Raw genomic sequence first — 18795 nt, forward strand, 5'->3', positions numbered from 1 at the left:
GCTAGGGGCCTCATCTCTCTCTGCTTACTGTGAGAAAATACGAAATGGTACTTAAAGTAAATTTCTCGACAGTACTACTTAAGTATAGATATATAGTGTACTGCGTACTGTACTATAAGTATATGTAGTACTCGTACTGTACTGTGTAATAAGTGTGGTAATAAAGGAGTTATGGCCAAAATTGTTAAAAAAGTCAATAGAAAAAGGTGCTCGAAGTGCCTCTGACCTTAATGACTCGGTTTCACATTTAAAATTCCGCCCGACTTGCTTTCCTTCAGCACAAATCAGCGTTAGCGGCTCACGGTGATTATTGCTGAATAAATGCAATCAGGAATCATCACATCAAGCATCTGCCTCGCACTTATATCTGCGCTGCGCGTGAGATGCTTGATGACACGCCTCCGGTCGTGTCAAAACAAGATGAAACCCATGTCAAATAGTTAAAACAGAATCGGTATCATGACAAGTACGACCTGAGTGCAAACGACACGGCTATCCAAGAGCAACGATTAAACGGTATTAAAGTTTTTAATTAATTTTTAAGTTAAAAAAAGTAAACCATAAAAGTTTTATATTTTAAGGGGATATCCATTTAAAAAAGAAAGTTGGGAAAGGCTTACTAACTTCTTCATAAATAAATGTGCAAACTTTTTAATCAAGCAATAAGCGTTTCCCAGGCGCACCAAGTGTTACCAAGGTCGTCGCCACAGCTCAAATATATTTAGTATCAGTAAGCTTGGCGCATCTCGAAAACCCAATTTAAGTAACGCAATGTATGTGCACGAAGCGTGGGAAGGTCCTCGTAAAGGTGGCCCACGATCTGGCCATAATAGTCGGGGACAGCTGCATGTTAGTGTGTACAACCAGTTGTCGTGAAAATTATTGGGGAATGTATCCCCAGCCTACAAGAACTGGTAAATATTCATAACAAAAAACCGGGCAAGTGCGACTCGGACTCGCGCACGAAGGGTTTCGTACCATAATGCAAAAAAGGCAAAAAAAAAAAAACGGTCACCCATCCAAGTACTGACCCCGCCCGACGTTGCTTAACTTCGGTCAAAAATCACGTTTGTTGTATGGGAGCCCCACTTAAATCTTTCTTTTATTCTGTTTTTACTATTTGTTGTTATAGCGGCAACAAATACATCATCTGTGAAAATTTCAACTGTCTAGACAGTTGAAATTTTACGTCTATAACGGTTCGTGAGATACAGCCTGGTGACAGACGGACGGACGGACAGCGAAGTCTTAGTAATAGGGTCCCATTTTACCCTTTGGGTACGGAACCCTAAAAACAATGAATAATGCTACTGGCATTCTGAACGCCCTGACAGCATTATGCAGCCACCACAAATTGCGTCATGTGTAAGTAATTTACTTAATTTTACTTATGAAATCAAAATACCTCATTGCGAAATTTCTATTTCCATAGCTAATTCGGACACCGCTAACTCGAAAGAATTGCCTCCGTACTACGCAAATAAATCTTAATTTAATTTGCTCTTGTTGTATAATCAGCAAACGCTTCTTTGGCTTTCTGTAGCAAGAAATCTGCCACTTTCCAGATGGCTGTACATTTAATACGATTCCAAGAAACTAGGTTCTGCTTCAGACGAATACCAACTCAATTCAAGCAGTATTAATCAAAATCAGTCTGTGTAGAGTCTGTTCGGAAAGAGAACAGACGTGGAGCCCAATACATTCCACGACTCTACACTTTCCAAAAAAATTTTTTTTAATAATTTAAAACATTAATAGGAGCATTCCACGAAATTGTCTACCGTTTGTCCCGTACAAAGTTTGCAGGTATAAGAGTTTGCTTTTCTATGAAAAATGGTCAAAAATATGCACAGAAAAATAAATGCCAAAAAAAAGACGCAACACAGGAAATTTAATGCGTTTGTACGGGACAGCCCGTGGAATTCTCCAATACCTAGTGTCTTTTGATGCATCAAATTATGCAACTCTTTACTGACACAATTTTAATACTAATTTACTAAATCTTCTTTAAAAAGTTTTATAAAAGGCCCCCATGAATACAAATTCGTAAATTGGCAGATATTTGTCATTACCTTATCTAAACTACAATAAAATTCGCTTAAGTACTCTGGCAAAATTTTATAGCTTAGGATTTATAGTAACAGCACCAGTCATGGGACATTTAAGAGGGAATTTGGAGTATTTGTGATATTTCCCTAATACATGTGAATGGTCTACCGCTTAGCGTATTGAAAGATGAAAGTCCTACCCGTCTTTCATGTTTCAGGCGTGTTGTATCAAAGATACTGCAATGAGTTTCCACATACTTAACAAATTAAAACTATGCTATTTTTCTCCAGTCATGGACACCAAAGCTCCAGTAATGGGCCCCCCAGTAATGGACACTGCTCTATCAGTATAAAATATTGAAATAGGTCATCAGATCTGGTCCATGTTATCATAATATTGCATTACCATCCGATTTGCATATTTAATTACGAATACAAAATTTCAACTCAATCGGAAAACGGGAAAGTGGCTCAAACTCGGCTACCAAAATTTGACCCACACTAAAAAACGATATTAATTTATCCGAAGTCCGAGCATACCTCCAGGTTGACATATTTCGTAACTACATTTTACTTCTGTATTGTTTAAACATGAAATGATGGCATGGCAAGCATCATTATGTAAATTTCCCATTATAGGAGGTATGCAGTTTTACAGCTCCTATAATGGGATTGGGCCAAATACCACTATTTTTTTACATCTGTGGACTCACAACATAGTATGTTGTATACCTTATCTCATGGTAAATGCAATTAACAAAACACATTTTAGTTTTCATCAAGTATTAATTAATTAAAATTTAATAAATTAACTCACCTCTCTTAGCGAAGTTGTTAAGAATTCGTAGTGGTATTTTTTTTCAGTGACACGACAACTTTTGGGTTGACGCCAATTTCTTAAAAAACAACCAAATTTAATAAAAATTCAAACTGAAACAGCTCTAGGACTCTTATTTATGATAATATACAGGCAGTGTTTATAAACTACTTTTAGACACTTATTTTACATGATTTGTGGTTTTTTGTCCCATTACTGGTTCCACGCCCATCATAGGGTACACTACTATATAATGCAGTGAAATTGTAGAATTTTGTGACGTGGCTCTTCTGCGTCAAATTCGGTAGTAGTTCTGATTTTTTGCAGACTTATTTATGATGTTGGCCCAATCAATAGTCCAAGTTTATGACCTTGAGCGCCGAAGTCTGCAAAAAATCAGATCTACCGGATTTGACGCAAACGCTAAATGTATAAATTTAGTGTATTATTAGACGACCAATACGTCATCCTTTTTTATATTTTATCTGAGGGTTTCCGTCACCACGTTTAAAATTGCATTCCGAGGCAATATTGCCTTATCTTCACGGCCTATTGACCATGGGCTCAGCCTTTATTCCCCAAATCTTTGAAAGCTTCTGCGGACGCTGTTACATATTTTAAGGCGTTTAAGATATTAATGATTTAAAACTACAGATTTTTATGGTTCATAAATATTGGCTACAATTGAACTTTTGAAAATACGAATATGTAATATACGAGTAGTAGGGCCTTAATTTTATTTAAATGAATTAGAGAATAACTAGATATGAAATAGTAACTATAAGTGACGTTCCACGATAAAAGGTACCTCATGGCGGCCGCAATAATATTGGAGCGGCGTTAATAATAGCGTAAGCGCCAACCGCCATATTTCATATTTATTCATTCATTTATAACAATATACATTGTGTTTGAAATATTATAAATAACTTAACCTAATTAAATATTTACATTAAATTAAATAATTAAAATTAGATCTTACATAATAATCCATGCTCATTATTTTAATTAATTACATACATTTCATCGTCGTACAAGTGCAAGGCAAATAATTATAATTATTATAATGTCATATTAATTATGTCTATCGTATACAAAACTAGGTACGTACATATCTAATATCTTGTATCGTCCTCCAATAAATATTCCTCTACTGAATAGAAGCATTTCTGTAGTAGAAAAGCTTTTAATTTATTTTTAAACAAGTTGGCATTTGTAAGCGACTTCAATCCAATAGGCAATTTGTTAAATAAGATAATAGCCTGGTAACCTGCTGAGTGCTTAAATACCCTAAGGTTTGATCTGACAGTCAGTGGCAAGTCCTTTCTTCTGGAAGCTAGACGAGCTTCCCGTTGCTCTTTGTTTTCAATCTCATTCAAGGACTTTACCAAATCACATAGCACTATTAGAATGTACAGACCGGGTACAGTCAGAATTCCAAACTCAGAGAAGTAATTCTTGCATGACGTTAGCTGCGATATTCGTGCTATTATTCTAAGAGCCCTTTTTTGGGCCACAAAAGCCGAATGACAATTGTATTGGTAGCTATTGCCCCAGAACTTCACACTATATCTTAATCTCGATTCGACTAGCGCATAGTAAACCATAATGAGTTGGGCTAATTTTATTTCGTCTCTTAGGCTTCTGAGTGCGTAGCAGGCTGAATTTATTGAACTTACCACTGCAGATAGCTCATCTTTCCAATTTAAGTTAGAGTCTATAAATACGCCAAGAAATTTCACAGACTGCACCTGCTGGATGTTGGATCCATTAGATAATAAGTGCAGCCTATCTTTACTATTGGCGGTTGTTGTAAATAGCAGGGCATTTGTTTTATTGCTGTTTAATTTTAATTTATTGGTACTGAACCAGGTATGAAAAAGTTCCAATGCCTTATTTACTCTATCGTTGAGTTGTGTAACGTTATCAGCAGATATTACCGCATTGGTGTCATCTGCAAAAATCACTAGCTGGCTATTCGGGAGTTGACTGTTCATATAGTCAATTAAATCGTTGGTGAAAAGGATGAAAAAGATTGGACCCAAGATGGAGCCCTGTGGTACACCCCTTGTAAGTCTCGTCATTTTGGATCTATGAGTCGTTTCTTTGTTATCAAGAGTCCACTTTATTTCAACAAATTGATTCCTGTTCTGAAGGTAAGATCGGAACAAAGCTAATACCTTGCCTCTGACACCATAGAATTCCAGTTTATCCAGTAGGATATCATGGTCCACTAAGTCGAATGCAGAGCTCAGGTCCAGAAACAAGCCCGCAACCCTTTTTTTAGTATTCAATTGATGAACTATGTCCTCAATCAGAGTACCAATCGCTTCCTTAGTACCCCTGCTTTTCTGATAGCCGAATTGCCTTGCAGATAGTATTTTGTTTTGGTATAGGTGTTTAGTTAACCTATCCTTCATAATTCTTTCCAGCAATTTGGATAATGTTGGCAGTATAGAGATAGGCCTGTAATTTTTAGGATCCGATTTGGAACCTTTTTTATGGACCGGAGTACCTTTGTACCATAGGGTACCATAGGGTACCTTTTGCCGTGGAACATCACATATCGTTACTATTTTATACCTAATGAATGACAAATTCATTTCGCGAATCGCGCCGTTAGTCACAATTCATTCACATTGTATTGTAAATATGTATGTATGTCGAAAATAGTACGTTAGTTGTGTATGAACACAACTAACGTAAGTACTATTTTCGTACCACAATGGAATCAATTAAATTTTGACACATTACAGGGGGCCGCTAATATCTCTCTATTATCACCCTTCTCTTGAGAGAGAGGTATTGATAGTCTTTCAATTGCACGTCACCTACCTACTTATAAATTAAATAAATACGTTTCATTTAAATTAATAGAGATACCTACAGGCATAACCTTTTATCCTAAAAATTGGCTATTATTTACTGCCGCGTCATTTTCAACTTTCATAATAAACCTTTTTTTGTGTTATTAGATCGAATCAATCAAATATCTTTCTCATAATACTACAAAGTGAGAAAATTTTACTATCATAAATCATAATATTCATAACAAAAAGCTAACCCAGGCATTAAGTATATTAAAATACAAGAAACCGAAATTCGCCGTTTTCGTAAATTCATCCACTAAGGGAATTAAAATACGTTTAAAAGAGTGCGAATCGGAAACTAACAATTTGGAATTTTTTAGACAGACATACATAATATTAGAATACAATATACAAGATGTACAAAACTAAGAACTCTACAGAGCCAAAACAAATATTGTTTACCCAAATATAATAGTTATTTGTTTTACGAGGGGGCAAAGTTGTTGTTTAACCGCTCGTGGTAATATTGATACTGACTGAGCAAGCGAAAGATTCCAAAATTGAACCACGAGCGGAGAGAGTGGTTCGAAAAATGGAATCTTGTGCGTTGCGAGGGTTTCAAAGCACGAGGGTTAAACAAAATTTGCCCCCGAGTGAAACAATTTTTTTCACCACACCAACCCGATGCAAATATTAAATGTAAAATATCAAACCAAATCAAACCAAAATATTTATCATCCAAAATCATCATTTAAAAGTCAATTCTTCCAGCAAACATAAGAAAACAACTCAAAATTTGCATTTGATTACTTTGCCTCGCATGTGAATAAAATGCAACTTTGCTACCATTTTTTGAAGTGCAAAGTAAGCCTTTCCGAGCTGGTGTGGTGAAAAAACATTTTCACCACACCAGCTCGGAAAGCCATTACAATAATAACTAAGTGATTTCGTTTCTACATATTATTTATAATAAACTGTCAATATTGTCATATAATTTCATGCATTTTATTAATGTCAATGAGTTATCTTAATAATTAATTTTAGCTAATATTTATGGAAGTCGCCTCTGCGGCGTAGGGCTCCCCCAGTCTTCTCCACTCATCTCTGTCCCTAGCCAGTCTTCTCCAAGAAGGACCACCTATTTTACGCATTATAATCTTCCCAGCGTTTTAGAGGTCTGCAGTTTTTTCTTTTGCTGCCTCTCGGTTGCCAGTCAGTTACTCTCCTGGCCCATCTGTTTCTGTCCATCCTGCACACGTATCCAGCCCATTGCCATTTCAAACTTCTTTCAAAGGAATTAAATATACTTGTAAATTAAAACTCCGTAGGTTCGTTCGAAACGTAGGTATCACTTTCAACCCGCTTCATAGAACAATAATGCATATGGGTCATTCCATAAGAAACGCTACCAAAGGGTTGAAAAATGAAAACTGGTTTAAGAAGTCAAAACTAACCTATTTCCATAGAAAACATACCGAACCTTCATGTCACAAAAAAAAAACGAAAAAAAAATGTTTTTTTATGGTAGCTCCTGTACAAAAAAAATATTTTTAAATTTTTTTTGCATTTAATCCTGTGATGTGGGGTGTCGTTGGATAGATCTTTCAAAATGAATAGGTGTCACCATCAACACGTTTTTGACTAAGTGAATATTTTCGGAAATATTCGCATCGAAAGAAAAATAATTATGATATCTTCGAGAAACAGTTTTTATTGTTAAGATAATGTATTTTAAAATAATTCAGCATTTATTACTTATATTTTTAATCGAATTTATTAAAAAGACAATAATTTCAATAAAATGAGCCATAATTTCGTATAAATCTGTCTTAATTTCGTACTCGTAACACCCGAAACGAACCATGAGTAACACCCGAAACAGGTAATTTATTTTATTAAAATTAAATAAGAAGTGATACTAAGTGTTACTTCAGTGTTTCAGTAGACTATACTAACTATTATTACTTGACATAAATAAAACTGGAGCTTACTTGATAAAATTCGCTTAATTATGCATTTTGGTACTGATGGTCAGAAGGTATAGGCCAATTCGCGTAACGCCCGAAACAGCTACTTTTTAGTGATTCTCTCGTTATTTCTCTTATACTTTAATAATGTGCGTACAGGAAAGGAAAATATTATCAAAGTAGTAGATGAATCAATAGTTATAACCTCCTAGTTCCTGTTACAATATCGAATAAAACCTTATTTTATGAGTTCAAGTGTAACACCCGAAACGGTGGAATGACCCATATGCAATAATACAATAATTTTCAAAGCATAAGAAATGAAAATGTAGTTGTACCAGTGGGCAGACACTCCTGACTTCGGTTGAACTCGGCTCCGTTTGGCTCAGCATGGCTCCGAGCAATTTAGTGTTGGCACCACATGACTTCCTTTTGCGTTGTAACATGTCAGCGGCTTCCTTCCATGTTAACATTATATGTGAACATAGTATTTTTCTATTTTTAAGTCGGTTAAATTTCAATATTGTGTCCCACGGTAATATTTCTTCTCATATCTCAAGTAAGCCATTTCGTCTGAAATACTAGATATAGTTTTGGAGAGCTTAGTGATTAATAGTAAACCAAAATATTAAGATACCTATTCATAAAATGATTTGAACTTTATTTCAATGTCATAAAGCTTTTGTAGTATAAAATTTTGTTAAAAATCAGGTTGGTTTCTTAAGTTTCAAGTGTTTAGACTCCGATTGCAGACGTCATCGTAAAATTGAATGAATAATGTTTGTTTTGGTTAAAATATTCTATGCAAAATTGAACCATATTATAAAGAATTAACAAAGGGCGGGGCTCTACAATATGTGTCATATAGAAAAACAAAGGTGGTTAGAATAAAAAAACTGTAGTGTCAATCCCATAGGCGTAAAGAAATAGTTTAAACCACACCCAAAAGTAGGTCAATTTGGACCTTATTTTAATTAGGAAATAAGGTGTAATTAGTGAAAGGATTGTACGAAATTATGAAATTCAGTATTGGTTATGGAAAATACCAATCAGGAGCAAGGAAGTGGGATTTCGGAATTAAGGTAGGGATCCAGAAATAGCTTTACGGGAGGATTCTTCGTCGCCTTCCGCGGACCGTCGGACGTGTTTCTCTAGCTTAGGGAGCTAGGTCTATCTAGGTTGCCTATGTTGTGTCCTAGTCTGAACTTTGCTAGTTTCTCATGATGCTGGTAGAGTTTGGATTGAAGCATAATATAGTGTAATTTGTTGTGGGGTTTTACTTGAATAATTTTAGAGAAGTAAATTTAAATTGTGTTAATTTTAGTGGGTTTAATTCTTTTTGTGTTGTTTATTGATTTGTGGTTCAGACAAGTGCTAGTATTTAATATTGTACTAGTAAAGTTTAAATTATAAATCAATAGACTTTCTTAATATTGTAAAGTTAAATTTGTTCATAGATTTTTCTTAATTATTTATTGATTTGTGCTCAGACAAGCGCTAGTGTGTAATAATATACTAAGTGAAGTCTAGGTTACAAATCAATAGAGTCTTAAATATTGTAAAGTCTTGAGTTGTTTCCAGTGAACATTAATTAGTTTGTGTTTTAATTGTGTTTAATATGTGTAGTGTTTTGGCCTGGTTTATTTTAGTGATATTAAGCACTGAAATGAACTTGGTTGGAATACTCTATATATTAATTTAAATTTAGTTTAGTGAGTTATTTCGTTCATACTTATGGGTTAGAGAGAACTAGTTCCGATCCAACATAGTGTTGGGGGGTTAGTGAGTTGGACGGGTAACCTCACGGTGTCAACTATAGTCCAAATTACTAACTTGCGGTGTTTTGGATAAAAACCAGGTGGGGGCCTGGCAGTTCCTGCTTTTATTAAGACAGGTTCACCCCCTAGGATCTGGAAGATTTGGGTTGTCATCTAGACTTCTTAAAGAAGCCAGGTTCTAGTCCAATTATCCCGTATCTATATACTTATATATTCACTTTTATATTACCCCTTTCCGGCCTTACTTTCACTGTCCTAATCCACTGTGTGAAAGTATGGCTAGCACACGGAGAAATAGGGTTTTTAGGTCTAAAACGAGGTGTCTCCACTCGTCTTAGTTAGCTATAGCATAGGAATTACTCATTGCACATCGAGTAATTGCGCGAGTAAATTAAATGTGCATCCCGGGATGCTAGTTTGCAAATATTTCGGTAGAATAGTTGGATAGTATAGCTGTTAGGACTAGGTTTTATTTGTTTGGTCTAGGGTTTTGTAGAATTGATCTAGATTTATAAATTTAATATATCAAAGCCATATTTACAGTAGATAGCTAGGTTCCCTTTCGATACATTTATGGCTATATTATTGCATTTGTTGTTCATTATTACGGGTTTATGGGTTAAATTCAGATTAGAGATAGCTAGGATGTAGTTTGGGGTTAGGGATTGTTAGGACTTTATTACATATACTTATTTATGACTTATTGACAAACTTGACTTACTTATGACATGACTGTATATATTTGGTCCTTGCAACGCTACTGGTAGAAATATATTGTGGGAAATACTAAAGTTAATAACCACAATATAATGTAGTATTGTAGAATCAATTTGCTTACAAAGAAATATTTGTTTTGCCTGTCCCTTAGCAGTTTGTATGACGATTACATTCTGTTTTCTGCAGATTATCTGTGATTTTCACACTTGACCTTAAAAATACAGGGTCATATATATTATTGAAATTATATCAGTGAGTGATTTATCCAGGCTAGATCGAGGCAGATGCAAGATCCGTGGTTTATTTTGGTCCGAAAGTGTGATTCAAAATGACTACAATTATAGTTTGGTTAATATTACTTCATTGATTACTAAAATGTATTACAAAATTGCAGAGTTCTGGGGAATTGGAGTGGATCAAATACTGCTGCTCTACTACCAGTATTTTGTTATGTTAAATTGTCCCTTTGAAATCCTCTCATTGTTGACGAAAAATGTCACAAAATAATGATATGGTCGAATGATGGTGATGGCCTGTCATTATTAAAAGATGTCCCTTCTGGACCACAATATAGTTCCTTCAGAACTGGGGCGGGGATTCTGTCCTGCAACTGGATGATGATCACGGGTGTCGCGGAGGCGGGGCGACATCTATACCCCAAAAACAAAATATTGTGACATTTATGAGTAATTGTACTTTGACCAACTGACTATTACATTTGACGGACTTTACTTACATTGACAAACTTTACAGACAATTTGACTATGACATACTACAGACTTATTTGATTATGACATACTTACTATTGATTTATTGATTACATTTTATTACAGACTTAATTTAATTAAGTCAAACATTACTATAACTTTAATTTGCAATGATATTTCTTAATACTCTGACATATTTTACTCTGACGTAATTCACGGTTTAATAATTATTTAACATTATTAGGATTTATAGGCGTATATATTATACATAGCTCTTTTCTATTATGCGAAAAGGATTTTGGTTACTATTAACGGTTACGACGTAGGGTTCTACATAAACATTAGACGATCATTTGGCCAATCTACTGATCCAATTCAAGATATTAACTTATTTAATTAGAATTTATTTAGGTTATTTGCATTATTTTATGATAATTAATAAAGATAATTTCGGTTTACGGTATTTTTAAGATTATTTAGAATTTTAGATTTTCTTATTGGAATTTTTAGTATTTTAGGCAGGTCTAGGTCTAGCTGAGTAGGGATAAGTAGGGTTAGTTGAGGAGAGAGGAGGGGGAGAATGTTACAGCGTGCACGACCACAGATAAGATAATCACTTGAATTTTGACAACCTTAAATAGCCGAAAGGGATAGTGCCATATATTAGAAAGGGCTAGCATGATTCGACCCTGAACCGCTGTCAAACTTCGGGTTTGTAGGAAGCGTCCTTTCTGTACGGTAGTACTATTATTTCTTCAATGATTGTACCTAATATACCACATCTTCCTAATTTACTTATGTAAGATGCATAATCCAATCTAATATTATAATAATCTATTTATTAAGAAAACACGATGAAATTTTAGAACTCGATTATAAATGAAGCTAAATAAAAATTAACTCTCGAACGGAAAAGTTAGCTGAATGCGGGCCTATTGTATTTATGCGCGGAACTTTTTTATCAGCCGCTTGTCAACAAAGTAAAGATTCACGTTAAGTAAGACCTTTGGAATACAGAGGAAACTTCCCAGAGTGCTTCTTGCAAGTGTTAAGTTCGTTGTAACAGGATCCTTTGAATACTTCCAGAGTTTAATGTTGTTATTTAATTCGTAAACTAAACTTGTCGACTCCTAGGTTTAACTGTTACGTAGAATACAAAGGAATTGTCGGCATCTAGCCTGTTTAAAAAAAGATACGAGTAACATTAAAAAATAACGATGGTATGTAAGTACATTGTACTAACTTTTGGTCGATTTTTAGGGTTCCGTACCCAAAGGGTAAAACGGGACCCTATTACTAAGACTTCGCTGTCCGTCCGTCCATCCGTCCGTCTGTCACCAGGCTGTATCTCACGAACCGTGATAGCTAGACAGTTGAAGTTTTCACAGATTTGTGTAGGTATTTAATTAAATAAACCACATAAAATAAGTTAACAATAGTGTGTGTCATAACAATAATACCCATATCTTGATACAAATAAACATATAACTTGCCCTGTATTATTCCCTGTGGTAGATTTGGTAGGTAAGATACGTCATTATTTAAGTAGCTTAAATAATCCAGGCGTACAAAATATGTACGGTGATTGTTCGCCTTAAGGCTAATCCAGGGCTGCCTGGCCTTTCCGGATTATCCCAAAACACCCAACAAATAACCGCCGCTGACTACCTACGTCCCGAAATTTTGTTCGTGGCAGTTAACAAAGCGTATGTACCTAGTGTATTGGTTACTTAATGAATTATCTTAACCCTTAAATGCATAGTTTTGCCAAATGTCTACAAACCATTAGACAGCTCACAGTTTTAAAATAAAAAGGCTTACGTTCGTGAACGCACCTTTATACCAAATGTCAAGTAATAGGGTGATGATTTAAGGGTTAAATTTACGCAATATTTTTAATTTATAAAAATTACATTCGTTTTAAGACGAAAAGTTGGCAAACTTGGAAAAATCCACAAGTTGATAATTTTTAGTATGTGATTTTGAACGGTTTTTTCGGGGCATGTAATTATGTTATATTTAAAAACTATCATCGGTATCACAAATAGTGTACCTTTCTAATGGTAGTAAAAAAAAACATTTATTATTACTGAAAACTACATAGTTACATAAATATGATTTAGCCAATTTAACTTCTAACACCGATTTCGCATTGAAAATCGAAGATATAATTTTTTTACTAATTTTCTTAGAATCGGCAAACAATTATGTGATATACGTATATATAAATTTCGGGCAAAAAGAAAAATCATTTAAGGGTTAAGTTACTTTTCTTATTTAAACCAAAACTTGATTCGCGAGTAATATGGCAAATGCCTCTTTTAAGACACATAATGGATCACAATTTGATGTCTTGGCATAAATGTAAAGTTTAATCTTTATAGCACAGTAAATACAATTGTACTCTTTATAGCACATCTCACACAGTTTACAATACATGTACAGAAACATAAACAAAGAGAAATTAGGTGGAGGTAACAACAGGCGGTCTTATCGCCTCTTTTATGACTGTTAGAGCATCGAGCGTTTTCTTTCTTAGCATTCAAAGTTACTAAGATGATAAAAACATATTTTATTTAAAACATGTTTTATAATTTTTCTCATAAAGATCTGAATTGTATTATGCTTTATAAAGAGGTAGGTATATATGAAATAAACTGATCTACAATATTGTTACAATAAACATCAATGGTTTATGACGACAAACAATTCTAGAAACAAACCACACTGCAATCAGGATGAAACAAAATGTTATAATAATATTTGAACCCCAATTTAAGTTGCAAGACTGGGGGATCAGTCTACACTTTAAATTTACGAAGATATTTCCAACCAGTACGATCGGGTACCACCGGGCATTACCAATAACAAAACGCAATAACATCTAACCAATTTTATAGAAACCATTCCGAATGGGATGTGAAGATCATGTAAGGCGTAATTGCTTAGCAAGCGGTTATCACATTTATTTTTAAACTAATCGACATAAGTTATGACGGATAAGTAATAAATAGTTCTGTTTAACCTAGTTCGTGCAGTGGACACCTACATACATAATGCATATACCTAATGTGACTCAAGCCTAACCGGGCATCCTGGGCCTCGACGGTAATCCGCACTATCGCTCACAGCTAGGCCCGCGGTTGCATATGCATAACGTCGCGACACTCGCATTTTTTTACCAGCCGTAGTGGTATTATGGTAATGTGATATGCAATTTCTTCGGATGAAGAAGAGGTCTCGGTCTCGGTATGATTATAAGTATATTGACATTTCTGGAACACGAGTGTTAATAAATCCGTGTCTATTCAGATTCCTGAACCAGGAAGCAGCAAATAATAATTAATCTATGCTTCATGCTATCATTTGTATGATATCTTAATTACGACAGTATGAAGTAAGCAATTGCCAGAAGACTACGTCAGTAAATGATTAAGTACATTTATTTAAATAGCTACCCTGCTTAAAACTATTCATAAAACAACTAAGATCAAAGCCCCTTCTTCGCGTAAGTTGGCTTATTGCTGTTTGCTTTGGAGCTCCGTTAAAGTAAGCCTGGTTACACTGAGATACTACTTAGTTAGCCGGAGTTCAGTTGACAAGGGAAAATAAACTACGTACCTAACAAGTTGCAAAGGTTTTGCTTTAGTTAATTATTTTTCTAGTTTGTGACAAGCCAAGCTATGTATACGTATGCTATCATACTGGCTTATTATCTATATATGATAAGTGCTGATATTTCCTTCGTAAAATGCAGCATTCGAAAACAGTTATTTTTAGGACAATTTTACTTAACGCAATATTAAACTTAAACATTTTCAAGTCATGGCAAGGGATTAAAGTTCTTCTTGCAACATTTATTTTTTCGATTGGGATTTATCCACTACCTGTTTTCCATTCACAGCAACCCTCAGAGCCTTGGGAGAGAGGTCACCAGTTGACCTCCCACGGGTCTATTAATATATGAGCCTTTATAGGTTTCAAGGATAGAAGAAAATAAACACTTTAATCTTTGGCCTTGTTTTATTAAGCCCATGATTATGTTCCATCAATCTGGCTATTCTAGCTAAATAGTTAAAAACCGGACAAAATTGAGTAAGACTCATCCGTCCATATATTAAGACCCTTTATCTCGGGAACGCATGGTAGTATCGAGTTGAAATTAAACCCATAATATATCTTCAGGTCTATAGTCCCTTGACTTTGTGAAAAATAATTTGGCCAAGCCCGAGATAGCTCGAGGCATTTAGTGTTCCGTACGGCTACCATCAGTTTGGCATTGACATAAACGATATCGTGAACGTAATTTACTTCCTATAGGTATATCTCTTTCGCACTAATATGTCAGTACGAGCGAGATGCATAGAAAGTAAATTAAGTTCACGCCCACGGTAGCGTTTATGTCAATGCCAAACTGATGGTAGCCGTACCGCTCGCATCGTTACATTTTACAGAGGTTGTTTGCCTGTTTTTAGGATACCGTATTCAACTACACACACAGAACAATAGTACAAAGTGTCTGAGTGCGAAGGCCGAAGGCCGAGCTTTAGCAAAATGTCATCGCTTTAGCACAGAGCAATAGTACAAGTGTCTAAATGTGAAGGCCAAAGGCCGTCCTCCGTGTAGCCCGAAGGCCCGAAGCGTCCAGGATGTCAGTGCTTTAACACAGAACAATAGTACAAGTGTCTAAATGCGAAAGCCGAAGGCCGAGCTCCGCGTAGGGCCGAAGGCCCGAAGCATCCAGGATGTTAGTACTTAAACACAGAACAATAGTATAAGTATCTAAATGCGAAGGCCGAAGGCCGAGCTCCGCGTAGGGCCGAAGGCCCGAAGCGTCCAGGCTGTCAGTTCTGTGTTTAACCACTGACATCTTGCAGTCGCATTTAGACACTTGTATTAATTACCTGTGTTTAGAACTGACCTCCTGGATGCTTCGGGCTTTCGGCCCAATGCGACTTCAGCCTTTGGATCTTGCGACTTAGACACTTGTACTTAAAAATACTTGGAAAAGTTACGGGAGGCGCGCGTCTGTCGGACGCTTCGGATCTTCGAATTGCTCCTTCGGCCTTTGCATTTAGTTAGATTCTTGTACTATTACTTTGTGTTTGAATACCGAAGTCGAGCATCTCGCGAATGCTTGATGTATTATAATAATTTAGAGTAAGGCCAAGCGCGCACCACGATTTTTTGTCCTGCGATAATTTTGTCGCAGAAATGCAACGTATGTGTTTATATGTTGTTTTTGTACCATATATATGAATAAAGTATTTGGTGCGCGCATATGCGAAAAAAAATCGCAGCGATTTTAAAATTGTGATTTGTCACATTTTTCCGCGATAGTTCGCGACGCGATTGTCGCAAAGTGAATTGCAGCATGCGGAGTTGTATGGCCCCGCGCGCACTATGATAATCAAATCGCACCCCGGCCGGACCTCAGTCGGCATTTCGCTCTCCAAACCCCAACATCTCGGCACCTGCATCTCCAATGGAGTCTCAAAATGAGACGCTAGATGTTGACCATTTAATTATGGAAATAGACGGGGATCACCTTTGTGTTATAAATGCTCAAAGTCATACAGCATTCGCATATTAAAGACACGTTTCATGACAAGCGACTGGTACGAAATCCATGTTGAGAATGAACAAATCGTCGACTTTTTCATCGCAGTGCGCGCAGTGAATTTTCTGCGATATATTACAGCACCATTCTAAAATCGTGTCGCAAAAATTAAAATCGTGGTGCGTGCTTGGCCTATAATACCTTCAATTTGAATTTAGAACTCATTATTTTTTTTTATTTGATTTTGTTTCTAGTTCTATGCCATATATATAGACTTTAATATTATTTAGAACTGCTAAAAAACAAGATCGGCTTACTTTAAATATTTCGTCAATTTTACCTTTGTTTCTAAAAACTGTGATATTTAACTGTCATATACTATTAATGTCTTCCAAAATAATTTTCTCGTAACAGGACTGAGGGGCTACCGCGAAAACCGAAATTCGCAATTTGCGGGGATCTTTCTCTTTTACTCCAATGAAGGCGTAATTAGAGTGACAGAGAAAAATGCTCGCAATTTGCGAACTTCTATTTTCGCGATTATAGCCCTGAATCGTGTTGCTCACCGATCCGTTCAAAAATATACATAAGTACTGAATATAATTAATAGATATTATAATTATACAATTAATACAGAAATGTAATGGTACTTAATGAAAAGGAATATTGTGTATATTGTTTCGACGAATCAGATACTCTCAATAAAATCTATACATGAGGCCAAAGCTGTTCATAAATATTAAATGACTTTATTATCTCTATACGCCTTACTAACTCTATGTGTCCTATTGTGAAAATAAAACACAACGACAGTCAAGAACGGAATTCTTAATTTGAATTTTTCAGATTTTTGAGATGCCTAGTCCATTGGATGGAAAGCCCGTTCGAAATTTAAACTTATTTGCAATATAATAAGGTCGTATTTTGTAGATCTCTCTCATAGGCTATTGAGATAAAATTTAATATCTCACAAAAATAAGCAAGCAGAATTAAACTTTGTGTCAAAGACATAAGTCATAAATTTCAATGCCAAAGTTTTAAATAAGGATGTATTGTTGGATGGATGTATATGTAAGGATGAATTGACCAGTGTAAGCATCAGTTAGCTAGCCCTAAGCAACCAAAGGTCAAGCTCCAGTTGAAAAACTAATAAAGATAGAGTTAAGCTGATAATTTTCCCGCCGTCTCCATGCTTCTTTAAGTTGGGTATTGACTGGTCAGCTGCCTGTTAGCTATAGTTTTCGCGAAAATCGCCAGGACAGAGGTGAAAAATTTTGTATGAAAACTTGCAACTTTAAATGCATTTTTTGACCAAACTATTGCAGTCTAAAATGAAGTCAAAATCAGTCCATCGACTCAATTTTTTGCAAGCTTTCTAATGGTACCCCACACGATTCTTACAAATGAAAAAAGTTTCAGCCTACCCCTCTCAACCCCCTAAATTTCCCCCTTTAATAAGAAATAAGCAGTTTTGACTTATTTACAATATGAGTGGTGGTAATTGCTATAACTGTTCCAAATTTTAGGTATCTATGTCAAACGGTCTCTGAGAAAAACGTATTTAACTGATTTGCAAGACCGAAGTGATCCCATAAGTGTTCCGTAAACAAAGTTTTGTACGGAACACTAAAAATCAAACTTCTAAGTTTTCATAAAAAAAGATACGGCCATTTATTTATGCTGTAAAAAACGTATATTAAACAACTGTACCGCTATTCGGAACCTAATAATAATATTGAGAGTGGCAACACTGTTGTCGGTCGTATTGTCCTTTTCTAGCATATACGTCCCTCTCTCTCCCACACTCCCACCACAGCAGTTTGCTTTTTGGCGGTTGTCGCAAAAACAAATTTCCAACTCATTGGCTTGCTGTTTTTCCATCTGGAAGGTCGTGAAGCTAAACTGCTGGTGAGTTTTTGAATTTGTACCCCAGTTTAGCTGACTATATTGAAAAACAGTTTCTAACGGCTTTTGCCGTTCGAAATAAATATTTAAACTTAGTGTCCGTTAAACTATCTAGCAAATAAAAACGATCCGGAATAGTAATGTGTAAGTTTTCAAAGGCTGCCTGCGCGCACCGTGGCTATGCTAATGAAAATACTAAAATACATAATGTTAGAAAACACATCGAGCTGGTAAAGCGTGCACTTGTCACCATTAGAATTTAATTAATATTATACCTACATTAAGTATCTCTTCTGAGTCTTATTACTTATTACTTTAAATCTTTGTGTGTCTATAATAACGGTTGAAATTAGGTATAACACTTAAATGGTGATGTGTGGAGGCATACCCTTCAGTTTTCAAGTGATTTGTGTTTTCGAATACGAAAGGATCGGATAGTTTAATACGTGTTACGTAGAACCTACGTATTAAGGTAGAAGCTTATAG

Source organism: Cydia fagiglandana, chromosome 1 (assembly GCF_963556715.1).
Source record: "Cydia fagiglandana chromosome 1, ilCydFagi1.1, whole genome shotgun sequence".
NCBI lineage: Eukaryota > Metazoa > Arthropoda > Insecta > Lepidoptera > Tortricidae > Cydia > Cydia fagiglandana.